This window comes from Erinaceus europaeus, chromosome 9 (genome assembly GCF_950295315.1).
Source record: "Erinaceus europaeus chromosome 9, mEriEur2.1, whole genome shotgun sequence".
In the NCBI taxonomy this organism is placed as follows: Eukaryota; Metazoa; Chordata; class Mammalia; order Eulipotyphla; family Erinaceidae; genus Erinaceus; species Erinaceus europaeus.
This window is the reverse complement of record NC_080170.1, coordinates 94,377,798-94,392,391: the sequence shown is the minus strand read 5'-3', so window position 1 is coordinate 94,392,391 and position 14,594 is coordinate 94,377,798. Positions and strand designations below refer to the sequence as shown.

The following is a 14,594-nucleotide window of genomic DNA, read 5'->3' as shown; positions in this document are numbered from 1 at the left end:
AAGAGAAAACACTAAGCAGAACCTGGACTGGAGTTGGTGTATTGCCAAAGTAAAAGACTCTGGGGTGGGTGGGTGTGTTGGGGTGAGTACAGGTCCTGGAAAGGATGACAGAGGATCTAATGGGGACTGTATTGTTATGTGGAAACTGAGAAATATTATACATGTACAAACTACTGTATTTACTGTAGAATGTAAAACATTAATCCCCCAATAAAGGGGGAAAAGTGGAACAATAAAAAGAAAGAGAGAGAGAGAGAAATACTTGTTTCTAGCTGCATTCATAGTGTAGAACAGTAAATGGGGTGTGGTAAGTAATTCATGAAAGCTAGGAAGCTAGCAGGGCTTTGAGCTTAAGAAAGTTTTGTGCCCTGCTAAGACTTAGATCCAGATAGAATCTTATGGAAGAGGGCATTATCCTCATAAAGTAACTTTCATTTACTTTCCTACTTATGTTTTCACACATTCAACAAATATTAATGTGCTAGTACATAACAAGCCCAATGCCCAGTGAGGCATTTAAGTTATGTTCCCTAGTATCTATTGAGAGAAACAGTCACTAATTATAAGACAGCATAAAAGAGTTGCTAAGCTCTCCCATCATGGAGTTCAGGAAGTCTTTATGAAGAAAACTTTTCTCTAAACCTGGTTAACTGTAGGTGTTATAGGAACCAGACTACAACTGGAAGTGTAGGCAGGTTGAAATCAGGATGAACCGACTTGGTAAAGGCTTGCGGTTATATTTTATAGAAATCTCAGTACCCACTACAACTGACAAGATGATTTTCTTTCCCACTCAGTAGTAAATGAGACATGTTTGATGTAGACTTACAGGTCACAGAGCAGTCCCACTCCAGGAAGTTACCTGAATCTTGTTGCCTATGAAAGCTGACACATATAGCATACAGCCCAGAGTGCATTACTTCTATAGGCCAACACTTATTAGGCTTTATTATCTGTATCTAGGCATCCTGATTTCTGGACTTTGAGTCTGAACTCACTCTGATTTGGGTGGGGTTTACTTAGGAAGTAGTAGTTCCACTTAGTGATTGAACACCTTAGACTTTACTCTCTGACTCACTGTCTTCATCAGCCCTTCCTCTCATACTTAAACTCAACACGAAGTCTTATGGATTACTTACCATTCAACTGAAAGTTAATAGATTTCTAAGTAAGGTAAGCTTTTTTAAATTGGATTTTAAAAAACATTTTTATTTATTTATTAGATAGCAGCAGACAAAAACTGAGATGGGAGAGTGAGATAGAGAAAGGGAAAGAGCCAGAGAGACACCCGCAGCCCTACTTCACCATTTGTGAAGCTTCCCGCATGCAGGTGGGGGCCAGGGGCTTGAACCCAAGTCCTTGAGCACTGTAAGATATGCACTTAAGTAAGATTTCCTTTTCTTTTTTATATCTAAGATTTGGAATTGTACACAACTGAATAATGTATGGTTCTACTTAATACTTTGTTTTTCTGTTAGGAAATGTATTGTGTCTGGCTACTGAAATTGATTTAGTGTAATTATCTATAGCTCATAAGTGCAAAATAAAAGGTTTCTTGAAGGATTGTGCTAAAATATTTCAAATAGAAATTCACCAAAATAGTAAAATGTAAAAGAAGAAAGTCCTGATGTTTTGATAAGACAGTGAAAAAAGGATGAGAAATGTTTGTTTTGAAAGTATCAGGGGGAATTCTCATCTTGAGGCTATTCTTTATTATTCATCAACATTACTGAAGTGTTAGCTGCCCTAAAGATACCTTTTCTAACCTCTCTGTGGAAATGAGTCGTGAAGTAGTGGTTTTTCTAGTAGAATCAAGTGATCTTTACATTGCAAGACCAAAATGAAAATAAACAAAAACCAAAAATATCCCTGACATCTACTAGGAATTGGCAATCTCAAGGGATAGTCTTTACATTTATCTAGTTTTTAATGCCTAAAAATTATTTAAATTATCTAAGATTTAATTCTCACTAGGATTATGGTAGATTTTGAGTAATAGAAAAAGAACTAAGATAATTTGTATTTTTTGTGTACCTTACAAAGCAGAATGAATTTTTCCCTTATTTCCCAGAAATTTGGAGGAAGCAATTTCTATCTAGAATAAACTTGTGTCATCTGGTTTATGTTTTAACTAAAAGATATAATAAGATGTAGTGGCCAAGATCATACATTACCCAGGATCAAATAATCCTTGGTGTTAATATTAGCTCTGACATTAAACAGTATCTTTTTTGTTTAGTCTTATTTTTTACTAATCTATAAAATAGGGTGGACAAGCCTTTCTAGGTTTGCTGTGATGATTAAAGTACATTAAAGTGTAAAATAAGATAACCTATATATATATATAGAAAGTTAATATATTTCTAATTAAGGTAAAAGTGATATATATATATGTTGGCACATATATCAACTATTATTATATTATAATAAATATATAAAATATTATTTCCTAATATATTTTTACTAAGTGATATTTACTATTCTAACATTTGATAATCCTTAAAATATATTATAATCCTTGAATGAAGATTGTAATCCAGCATGCAGCCCACCAGTCCACCATGTGTGGGGAATGTGACCAATTTCTAGATCCTCCAGATGCTTTGAGAGAGCAGAAATATGACTGTTTGGGTTAATAATTGACTAATTCCTTCTTGCTATGGTCAGTAACTGGCTGCATATCATATAGTAACGTGGGTATAGTAATGTGGTGTTTACAGCCTTGAGATTATCCAAACTCGAAACTCTCAGAGGCTTGCTTAGGAATGGAAAGTTTGCTCTAAGCCTTAGTAAAACATCACCTGTTTCTCTGAGGCTTTAAAAAAAATCTTACTAGGCAGGCAACCCCCCCCCCACACACACACACACGTACAGTGGGAATGAATTTATCTTCTCTGAAAGGCTATTGAGAGCTGCCAAAGAGCCCAGTTACTTACTGACTTCTTTTAAGCCAGAAAACACCAAATTGCCTACTCAAGGAAAAAGAAACGGTGAATTTTTTTGAATGCAATACCATCTTTCTAACCTATGTACACAATTCATTGGTATTCAGCTGTGGTGGCTACATAGCAAATATCTCTCATTTTAGCCCAAACTAAAGCTCTCATTTATAACTATGATTCATTTTTACTCTATGACCTTCAAGAACATGTTTATTTTTTGGGGGGTAGACCTTGCCCTTGGAGGATTGTCTGTTCTCTTTTTTTAGAAGGTCTTTGTTAATGTATTTTATTGCATTCCCCTGTTGAATAAGATGTGGCTAGCTAATATAGCTTTTAATATCTCAGTATCCGATATTTTTCTCTGTAAAAGCTGTGATATGTTCCTTCAGAATATTATTTTAAATTCTGGGTATTAGGATTCTTCTGTGCCCTTAATCTTGGTATTTTGCAGTATAATTGTATCACATACCTTATCAACAATTTAGAGTTCAATCTGCCAATTCTCAATCTGTTTATTAAAACACAAACGAGATATAGAATCTTACTTTTTAAGTTCATCATGAAATAATGTCTGTTTCAGATAGGGTATCTGCACCATGGCTACCCAGGTTCTATGTTGGATGTTGTCTTTGAAAACACAGGTTTCCTTTGAGTCAGTGGTGGCACATCTAAGTTCACACATTGCCATAGCTAAGGACTCAGGTTCAATCCTCTTCTCTCCACTTTTAGCGGGGAAGTTTTATGAGGTGGGAAGCAAGTACTGCAGGTGTATATATCCTTTACTTCTTTTCATTTATTTGTCTCATAAAATAAAGAGGGAAAAAAATTGCTAACAGGAGTGGCAGATTTATCGTGCAGACACAAACTCTGGTGATAACCCTTGTTGGCAATTAAAAGGTTTCTATCTTTTTTTTTTTCAAATCTAATTTAACCTCCTTTGGAGAATATTTATCTGATTAACTATAACCACTAAGGTGTACTGTCATTTACACAAAATTGACATTGCAAAGACTGACATTTACCTTTATAGGATAATAAGGTTGAATGTCCTTTCAAATTAAGGAATGGCCAGTGTAGTGGAGAGAGGGATCCATTAGAGGTCGATGCTCATCATATTTACATGGCATTCCAAGGATTCCCTGGCTAGAACCAGAGATGATGAGGTGGTGTGATACTGACCAAAAGGGTCATTATTAAGTGAACTAATCTCTGGCCCTTGTCCAACTTTTGTAGTCTTCTCTTTATCTGATGACCTTAGACTTTCCCCAGTTGTTTAAGCATTGAGTGTCATTTGTTGAACTAAGGCAGAATTAGTTTTTTGGGATGTTCTATATAATATTTTAAACCCCAAATACTAATGATCACTTCCCTATAATTACCTAAGCAATTTTTTCACAACTTTTTCATAAATGCCAAAAATCCCTTCAAACTGTTTTTAAGAAACATAGGTAACAAACTAAAATATTTAGCAAAGCTGTATAATTTGTTTGAAAAATTAAAAATGCTATTTAATACAAGGTAAAATATTCTCTTCATAAGTAAATTTTAAAATATCTGATGCTGGCAGTATCGGAGTACAAGAACTTCCAAACATGGTAACATGGCAGTACGTAGTTGAAAGCCTTTTTAGATATTCTATTTTTGATAGAAATTGAGAGAGGAAACGGAAACAGAGACATCTGCAGCATTGATGAAGCACTCATGAAGCCTCCTCACTTTAGGTGGGTACCGGGGGCTTTAATCCAGGTCCTTGCACGTAGTAATGTATGGACTCAATTGGGAGCACCATCACTTGGCCTCCCATAGCCTTTTTGAAAGCAATATCTCAGTTAAATTGAATTGTATGCAATTCAATTCCTAGAATCAGTCCTAAATTCATAAGATACAGCAAAGATACAGAGTAAAGAGAACCTTATTTTCAGATCTACTATACAACTGGAAAAATTCTTTTGGACTTTTAAATGTAAGATGCTATTGGTTGTTAACTTTTCCCTCTGAGATACACTATTTGTCCGTGGGACATATAGACAACACTATCAATTAAGGTATTAGGAATTGAACTCAAGATTTATATATGCAAAGCAAGCACTCTACCACTTGAAGGTGTTTTTTTTTTTTTTTTAATTCTAGCTCCAACCTGAAAGTATTTTTTTTTTTTTAATTTGTAAGACTTGTCTCTTTTGGTTATAGGGCAAAAAGCTTTCAACAACTTCTAAAAATCCATCTGGTAGTTATTGGCAAGGATGTCTCATTCCTGAGTTTCAAGACTTTAATAATAGCTAAAACATATTGTGGATATGCCATATACCAGGCACTATTCTTAGCATTTCTTTATGCAATGATCTTTAATCCTTCAATCCACTCAGGAAGACTTATCTCAATTTCTGACCAATGTTACAGTGCTAAGTGTAAGTCAGAATCTGTCTCCCAAAACACTTATTTCCTATTGGTCTAAATAAGATCAGTTATAGAATGCTTTTATCCCTTCTGGCCAGATGCTATCAGATATAGCTAGCTAAATATAATGTGACAAGCTGTCGTCTGTACTATATTTTGTCAGTTGCCATAATTTCTGCAGAATTAAATACCGGAGTTTATTGCACAGTATTTACTTAATATATGTCCAGTATGTATATTCAAAATACTGATTAACTCATAAAACAATTACACTAGACAGAGGGGACACCACTAATCAGTGGTTACAAATAAAGCTGAGTAAAAAAAAAGCACCTGGCACTAAACAACCATTAGATTCATATGGATGTAAGAGACTGAGTGTGTCAATTTCATGACTAACTCAGATGTACACATGACTCAAAAACAGAAGCTAAGCTTATAATTAGCAGTGCACATTATGTCTAAAAATACACTATGGGACCAATTTTGAGGCTTTTGATGAGGACTCCATAGTCACAACTGTGAAATGAATTGTTACTACACCTTGTGTTTAATTTAGGCCTATAAAGTGTGCTTTCAGTCACAGACATTCTTCAAATAATTCACAATGAATTATTTAATGTATTTGATTGCTAGGGTTCTCACTGGGACTCAATGCCTACAGCCATTTATTATTTTTTGATAAAGAAATTAAGAGAGAAGGGAGAGATATAGGGAGAGAGAAAGAGAGACACCTACAACACTACTTCACAGTTCATGAAGTCCCCTACACCCACCCCTGAAGGTGAACTTGGATCTTTGAACACTGTAATATGTGAGCTCTACTGGGTGTGCCACCACCCAGCCCCTCATAATGAGTGATTTTAATAAGAAGATGAAAATGAAAGCAAGACAATTGTGTACTAAGTGTTGATTTTTTTTTCTAGCCAGTAAGCCTGCCTTTCCTCCATTACAAGCTCCAGATACAGCTTTATAAAGTCCTTTACATTAAGCTTTACCTCAAACTAGAAATTATCTTTTCTGATAATTTAGTTCAAGCCTGTGACAATTCTAATTTTGAAGTTAACCTTGACAATATCTTTAACTTGGTCTCTTTTCAAAAATCTGAATTAAAAAGAAAACTTCCTTTGGTTTTTCTATCCTCTTTGGAGAGGAAAGATTATTTGTGATACTATTCTTTGTGTTGAATGGAGCACTCCATCAACTGTGCTATTTTTCACTTTAGGTATTTGTAACACAGAATCCAAGTTCACTCTTCAAGAATGTTTAGATGTTAGTTTTTTTTTTCTAAAAACTAAGGTAGTATCTATCTGTAGTCAATGTTTTTGCCACTATTCACAACACAATGTCCTTTATGTTTAGCCATTAAACAGAACATTTTATTCCTCTTTTCTAAAGAGTGGCATTATTCAGTGGTTAATTTAAAAATTGGTAGCATGTTCACTGTGTGAGGCAATAGTTTGAAGTGTTAGTCTTATATCCTGTCAGGCAATGTTCTTGATATCTCAGCTAGGAGAGTTTTATGGTGTAGGACTTTCATTTTATGTTTCCATGCCCCATACACTATTTTTCATAAGCACTGTTTTACATATGGGGGATGGATAACTCCCTTTTGAAAGTAGATATTCAGAGACAATTCTTTTGTAAAGCCACCTTTAGTTATAAGCTCCTAGGGAAAAGATAGCTCATCTCTTCTGTGTTCAAAGCTTTTCATAGTTTTGACATTAGTATAGTTTTGTACTTCTTAGGGAATAGATATTACTTTCATTCACCTATGTATACTAAAATATAGTCCAGAGGCACTGCATTAACTGTTTCTGTGAGGAAAAGTAAGTCAAAGTTCAATACCTCAAAATATCAGTAGCAAGCACTTTGACTTATAATTTCTGTAGGTCAGGAATCTGTATACAACTTAGCTGAGAACTTTGACTTAGAACCTTTCAAAAGATTGTAGTCATTGTGTCAAGTAGGCACATAGTCTTATCTGGAGACTTGATAGAAGCAGGATTTACTTTGAAGCTCACACACAGTGTTGTTAAAAAGATTCAGGACCATGTGGTCTGCTTCACTTGAGTTCCTTCACTGCCTGCTGGCTGTGGACAAAGGATCTACATCAGTCCTGTATAATGGGATTTTCTACAAGGTAGCTCACAACATGGTAAAGGGGTAACTTGGAACAAGACAATGAAGATTTGAATGTAAATTAGTCTTAATTACTTAATCCTAGAAGTGGTATTTCCTCTTCTGCTTTATTGTAATCATTAGAAATGAGTGACAAGATTAAATTTAGATTCAAAGAAGAGGAAACTAATGAAGATAGTAAACTCTAGGAGGCAAGTCACTGAGGCCATCTTAAGATCTATCTAGTGTACCTATAAAGTGGAGCATGCATGTTTACATATGAATGTTGTATAAGGAAAAATTCATCATCCATTATAGCTAATGATGGATGTGTGCTCTGTGGACAGTATGAGTCTTATAGTCATCTGAGAAGAAATAGTCAAAGTATGTGCCAGGTTCATCTTCTCTCCTCATATTGGTATGAAAATTAACAGCAATTACTTTATATCTAGATCTTGCCAATTGCTGTTGAATTTGCAATAAATTTTTCATTTCCTTGTTACACAGTCTACTTGTCCATAAAATTAACATGTTAGTATGCTTATATAGAGTTATTGCTAAGATCTGATAAAGGAATGCTTGGGCCTGTGTTTCTAGAAGGCAAGGTCATCCAAATTACATGAGACTGAAGATGGAAGACTGAAGTGGTCCCACTTGGATATATCCCCAAGATATTTGGCTTCTGATACTTGAAGACATATACTAAATGGAGGAGAATGAGCTTTGGAATTGGATGCTTAATAAGTGTTTGAATAATTTGAGTAATATCTTTGAGTAATTTACTTTAGGAATCTCCATTTCTCATTTTAACTGAAGATCAAATAGAAACTTAAGTGGAGACTATTACAACTCATGATTAATTTTCTGGCTTTTCAGCATCTTTTCAAAAAATGTCTCCCTAGAAAAGTCTCTTAACTCCTTATCTTTTTTTAAAATTTTTTTTTATTTAAGAAAGGATTAATTAACAAAACCATAGGGTAGGAGGGGTACAACTCCACACAATTCCCACCGCCCAATCTCCATATCCCACCCCCTCCCCTGATAGCTTTCCCATTCTCTAGCCCTCTGGGAGCATGGACCCAGGGTCATTGTGGGTTGCAGAAGGTAGAAGGTCTGGCTTCTGTAATTGCTTCCCCGCTGAACATGGGCGTTGACTGGTCGGTCCATACTCTCAGTCTGCCTCTCTCTTTCCCTAGTAGGGTGTGTCTCTGGGGAAGCTGAGCTCCAGGACATATTGGTGGGGTCTTCAATCCAGGGAAGTCTGGCCGGCATCCTGATGACACCTGGAACCTGGTGACTGAAAAGAGAGTTAACATACAAAGCCAAACAAATTGTTGAGCAATCATGGACCCAAAGCTTGGAAAAGTGGAGAGGAAGTATTAGGGAGGTACTCACTGCAAACTCTAGTGTACTTCTGCTTTCTTACTTTGGTGCCATACTCCAAACTCAGTCAATTTCTGCTTTGCATTTCTACCTCTTTTTTTTTTTTTTTTACATGCATAACATTCCCCAGATTCCCATTTAACAATACATACCCACTATTTCATTCATCATTTTTCATGGACCTGTATTCTCCCCACCCACCCACCCACCCACCCCAGAGTCTTTTACTTTGGTGTAATACTCCAATTCCATTTCAGGTTCGACTTGTGTTTTCTTTTCTAATCTTGTTTTTCAACTTTGGCCTGAGAGTGAGATCATCCCGTATTCATCCTTCTGTTTCTGACTTATTTCACTCAACATGATTTTGTCAAGGTCCATCCAAGATCGGCTGAAAACTGTGAAGTCACCATTTTTTACAGCTGAATAGTATTCCATTGTGTATATATACCACAACTTGCTCAGCCACTCATCTGTTGTCGGACACCTGGGTTGCTTCCAGGTTTTGGCTATTACAAATTGTGCTGCCAAGAACATATGTGTACACAGATCTTTTTGGATGGATGTGTTGGGTTCCTCAGGATATATCTCCAGGAGGGGAATTGCAGGGTCATAGGGTAGGTCCATTTCTAGCCTTCTGAGAGTTCTCCAGACAGTTCTCCACAGAGGTTGGACCAATTGACATTCCCACCAGCAGTGCAGGAGGGTTCCTTTGACCCCACACCCTCTCCAGCATTTGCTGCTGTTACCTTTTCTGATGTGTGACATTCTCACAGGAGTGAAGTGATATCTCATTGTTGTCTTGATTTGCATTTCTCTGACAATCAGAGACTTGGAGCATTTTTTCATGTGTTTCTCGGCCTTTTGGATCTCTTCTGTGGTGAATATTCTGTCCAAGTGCTCCCCCCATTTTTGGATGGGGTTATTTGTTGTCTTGTTGTTGAGTCTGGAAAGCTCTTTATATATGTCGGTTATTAAACTCTTATCTGATGTATGGCATGTAAAGATCTTCTCCCATTCTGTGAGGGGTCTCTTGATTTGGGTAGTGGTTTCTTTTGCTGTGAAGAAGCTTTTTAATTTGATGTAGTCCCATAGGTTTATACTTGCCTTAGTCTTCCTTGTAATTGGATTCGTTTCATTGAAAATGTCTTTAAAATTTATGCGGAAAAAAGTTCTTCCAATATTTTCCTCTAAGTATCTGATAGTTTCTGGTCTAACATCCAAGTCCTTGATCCACTTGGAATTTACTTTTGTATTTGGTGAAATACAGTGATTTAGTTTCATTCTTCTGCATGTTTCAACCCATTGTTTCCAACACCATTTGTTGAAGAGACTCTGCTTCCCCCATATAATAGTCTGGGCCCCTTTGTCAAAGATTAGATGTCCATACGTGTGGGGCCTCATTTCTGGGCTCTCATTTCTATTCCACTGGTCAGTGTGTCTGTTCATGTTCCAGTACCAAGCAGTTTTGATGACAATGGCCCTATAATACAGTTTGAGATCTGGCAGTGTGATGCCTCTGGTTCTGTTCTTTTTTCTCAAGATTGTTTTGGCAATTCTAGGTCTTTTTTGGTTCCAGATAAACATTTGTAGCATTTTTTCTATTCTTCTAAAAAATGTGCTTGGGATTTTGATGGGGATAGCATTAAATTTGTAGATGGCTCTGGGTAATATATTCATTTTGATGATGTTAATTCTTCCAACCCATGAACATGGAATATCTTTCCACTTCTTTGTGACTTTTTCAATTTCTTTGAGTAGTGACTCATAATTTTCAGTATACAAGTCTTTCACTTCTTTGGTTAGGTTTACTCCTAGATATTTTATTGTTTTTGTTGCTATAGAAAAAGGAACTGATTTCTGGATTTCAATTTCTTCTAACTTAGTATTTGCATAGAGGAATGCCACTGACTTTTGAATGTTAATTTTATAGCCTGACACATTACGGTATTGCCTGATGATTTTCAAAAGCTTCTTGCTGGATTCCTTAGGTTTTTCCATGTATACTATCATGTCATCTGCAAATAAGGAGAGTTTGACTTCTTCTCTTCCAATCTGTATGCCTTTAATTCCTTGCTCCTGCCTGATTGCTATGGCAAGAACTTCCAACACTATGTTGAATAGTAATGGTGATAGTGGGCAGCCCTGTCTAGTACCTGATCTGAGGGGAAATGCTTCCAGTTTTTCACCATTGAGTATGATGTTGGCTGTAGGTTTGCTATATATAGACTCCACTATCTTCAGGAATTTTCCATCTATTCCCATTTTTTGTAGTGTTTTTATCATAAGGGGATGTTGTATTTTGTCAAAGGCTTTCTCTGCATCTATTGATATGACCATGTGGTTTTTGGTCTTGCTTTTGTTGATGTGGTGGATCACATTGATTGATTTAAACCAACCTTGCATTTTTGGGATAAACCCCACTTGGTCATGATGAACAATCTTTTTGATATACTGCTGTATCCGGTTGGCTAGAATTTTGTTCAATATTTTCACATCTATGTTCATCAGAGATATTGGTCTGTAGTTTTCTTTTTTGGTTGTGTCCCTGTCTGCTTTTGGTATCAGGGTGATGTTGGCTTCATAGAAGCTGGCAGGGAGTATTCCAGTGTCTTCAATCTTCTGGAAGACTTTTAAAAGTAGACGTATTAGTTCTTCTTTGAAAGTTTTGTAGAATTCATTTGTAAAACCATCTGGTCCAGGACTTTTATTTTTGGGAAGATTTTTGATAACTGTTTCAATTTCATTAGCTGTGATGGGCCTGTTCATGTTATCCACTTCCTCTTTACTTAGTTTTGGAAGTTGGTAGGTATCTAGGAAATCATTCATTTCTTCCAGGTTCTCTAGCTTGGTGGCATATAGTTGTTCATAGAAGCCTCGCATGATATGTTGAATTTCTGCAGTGTCTGTTGTGATATCTCCTCTTTCATTTACTATCTGATTTATTTGGGTCTTCTCCCTTTTTTGTTTTGTGAGTCTGGCTAAAGGTTTGTCAATTTTATTTACTCTTTCGAAGAACCAACATTTACTTTCATTGATCTTTTGTATGGTTTTCCTATTCTCAATGTTATTTATTTCTGCCCTAACTTTAGTAATTTCTGTCCTTCTGGTTGCTTTAGGATTCCTTTGTTGTTCTTCTTCTAGGTCTTTAAGATGTGCAATCAGGCTGTTTATTTGTGCCTTTTCTTGTTTCCTAATGTGTGCTTGTATAGCTATGAACTTCCCTCTTAGGACTGCTTTAGCTGTGTCCCAAATATTTTGATAGCTTGTGTCTTCATTTTCATTGAACTCTCGAAACATTTTGATTTCTTCCTTGATTTCCTCTTTGACCCAGAAGTTGTTAAGAAGTGTACTGTTGAGCTTCCACATTTTGGCACTGTTACTAATCTTTTGTTGATTGTTAAGTGTTATTTTCATTCCACTGTGGTCTGAGAAGATGCTTGGGATGATTTCAGTGCTCTTGAATTGGCTGATGCTGTCTTTGTGGCCTAACATATGGTCTATCCTTGAGAATGACCCATGTGGATTTGAATAAAATGTGTATTCCAGTTTCTTGGGATGAATGACTCTGAAAATGTCCAATAGTTCTAGTTTATCTATCTCTTCATTTAGCTCCCTTATGTCTTTACTGATTTTCTGCCTGGATGATCTGTCAAGTTGAGATAGTGGGGTGTTGAAGTCCCCTACTATGATTGTGTTACTGTTAATATATTGCTGTAGCTCTTTCAGTAGAAGTTTGATGTATTTAGATGGCTTCTCATTGGGTGCATAGATATTAATAATTGTTAAGTCCTCTTGATTGACTGATCCTCTGAGCATTAAGTAGTGTCCATTCCTATCTTTTTAAATCTTATCTATTTTAAAGTCTATCATGTCAGATATGAGAATAGCTGTTCCTGCCCTTTTTTGTGGGCCATTGGCTTGAATGATAGTTTTCCATCCTTTCACTTTAAGTCTGTGTTTGTCTTGTTGCGTTAGGTGAGTTTCCTGTAGACAACATATTGTTGGGTTGTATTTTCTGATTCATCTTCCTACTCTGTGTCTTTTAATAGGTGAGTTCAGGCCATTGACATTTATTGATATCAAAGATTGAAGATATTTTAACGCCATTCTTGTAGAGTTTTAGAGTGTTTTGATATATGTCCTATTTGTGGTGGTCTGGTTGTTTATAGGAGACCTTTCAGAACTTCTTTCAGGGCAGGCTTGGTGATGGTTGCTTCCTTCAACTGTTGCTTGTCTGAGAAGGTTTTGATGCTTCCATCTAGTCTGAATGACAATCTAGCAGGATATAGTATTCTTGGCTGAAAGCCTTTCTCATTGAGCACTCGATAGATATCTTGCCATTCTCTTCTGGCCTGTAGTGTTTGTGTGGAGAAGTCTGCTGCTAATCTTATGGGTTTTCCTCTGTAGGTAACTCTTTGTTTTTCTCTTGCAGCCTTGAGGATCCTTTCTTTATCCTTATTCCTTTCCAATCTAAGTATGACATGTCTTGGTGTCTTTAGGTCTGGGTTAATTCTGTTTGGGACCCTCTGGGCTTCTTGAATCTTTATGTCTTTGGTGTTGTCTAGACTAGAGAAATTTTCAGCTATTATGGCCTGGAGAACGCTTTCTTCCTCCCCTTCTCTTTCTTCCTCTGGTAAGCCAATAATGCGTATATTGTTTCTTTTGAAGTCATCCCATAGGACTCTGTTGTTGTTTTCAGCATCTCTTAATCTCTTTTTGAGATCTCTTACTTCTTTTTTAGTTGTCTCTAATTCATCCTCAATCTTGCTAATTCTGTCTTCAGCCTCATTGATTCTATTCTCTTTGCCCTCTACTGCTTTCTGGAGTTCATCTATTTTGTTGCCCTGCTCTGATACTGTTTTAGCTTGTTCAGCTAGTTGCCTTCTTAGCTCAGCGATTTCAGCTTTCAGCTCTCTAATAACCATGAGGTAATTAGAATTTTCTTCCATATTCTCATTTGTTGTTCCTGCATTTCTGATTATAATTTTTTCAAATTCTTTACTCACTCCTGTTATTATTTCCTTAGCTAATGTTTGGATGTTGAACTCGTTTTGTGCTTCACCCTCTGGAGGACTTTTAGCTGGACTCTTGTCCTGGTTCGAGTCTCCAATATTTTTTCTTGTTGTTTTTACCATTTTATATAAGTTAACAGTTTTTTCAATCCCTGAGTTGGAGTTCAGTGTTGTAAAAGCCTTTTTTTTTCCCCTGTAGGCTATGGGAGCCTGAGGGCTTTTAAACTATCAATAGGCTTTTTAATCACTGACTCCTGACCAAGAGATAAAGCAGGGTGTGGCAGAGATAATCCAGTGGTTATGCAAAGAGACTTTCACAGCCCCTCACCTATGCCACCGAGGTATAGGTCTTCTCCTGAGTTTCCTGGTTAGATCTCTGTCCCCTGGTGTCCCTCCCTGTTGCTGCTCCAGATTCTGAGGGTAGTAACAATGGAGACTCAGAGTTGCACTTGGTGAGTCTCTGGGGAGTCCTTTCCTCCCTTCAGCTGTCCCCTTGTTGGTGGAGCAGACTGGAGGTGGTGTCTCCACTGACAAACTGTCGAACTGTTAGCAGTCACTTAATCTCTCCTTAGGCCCCTCTCTCCTCTCTGTCACCAGCCACGCGTGTTTGTACTCACGGGTGATTTACTGGGTTTCTGTGGTCATTCTAGTCCTGTCTTGTTTCGGTCCGGGTGGTCTCCTTTGGTATTCCTAGTTGATCCGGGAGAGGAGAGGAGAGGAGAGGAGAGGAGAGAAAGCG

General features: G+C 36.8%; 1 protein-coding gene across 1 annotated transcript in view; it reads left to right on the top strand.

Annotated features, from left to right (window-relative positions):
- The first annotated feature begins 1,075 nt into the window (after positions 1-1,075).
- Positions 1,076-14,594, top strand: part of HHLA2 (HHLA2 member of B7 family) — an 83,244-nt gene continuing 69,725 nt past the window's right edge. The window contains exon 1 of the mRNA XM_060198414.1: positions 1,076-1,173. The gene's annotated coding sequence lies outside the window, so the exon portion shown is untranslated. The remainder of the gene's footprint in view (positions 1,174-14,594) is intronic.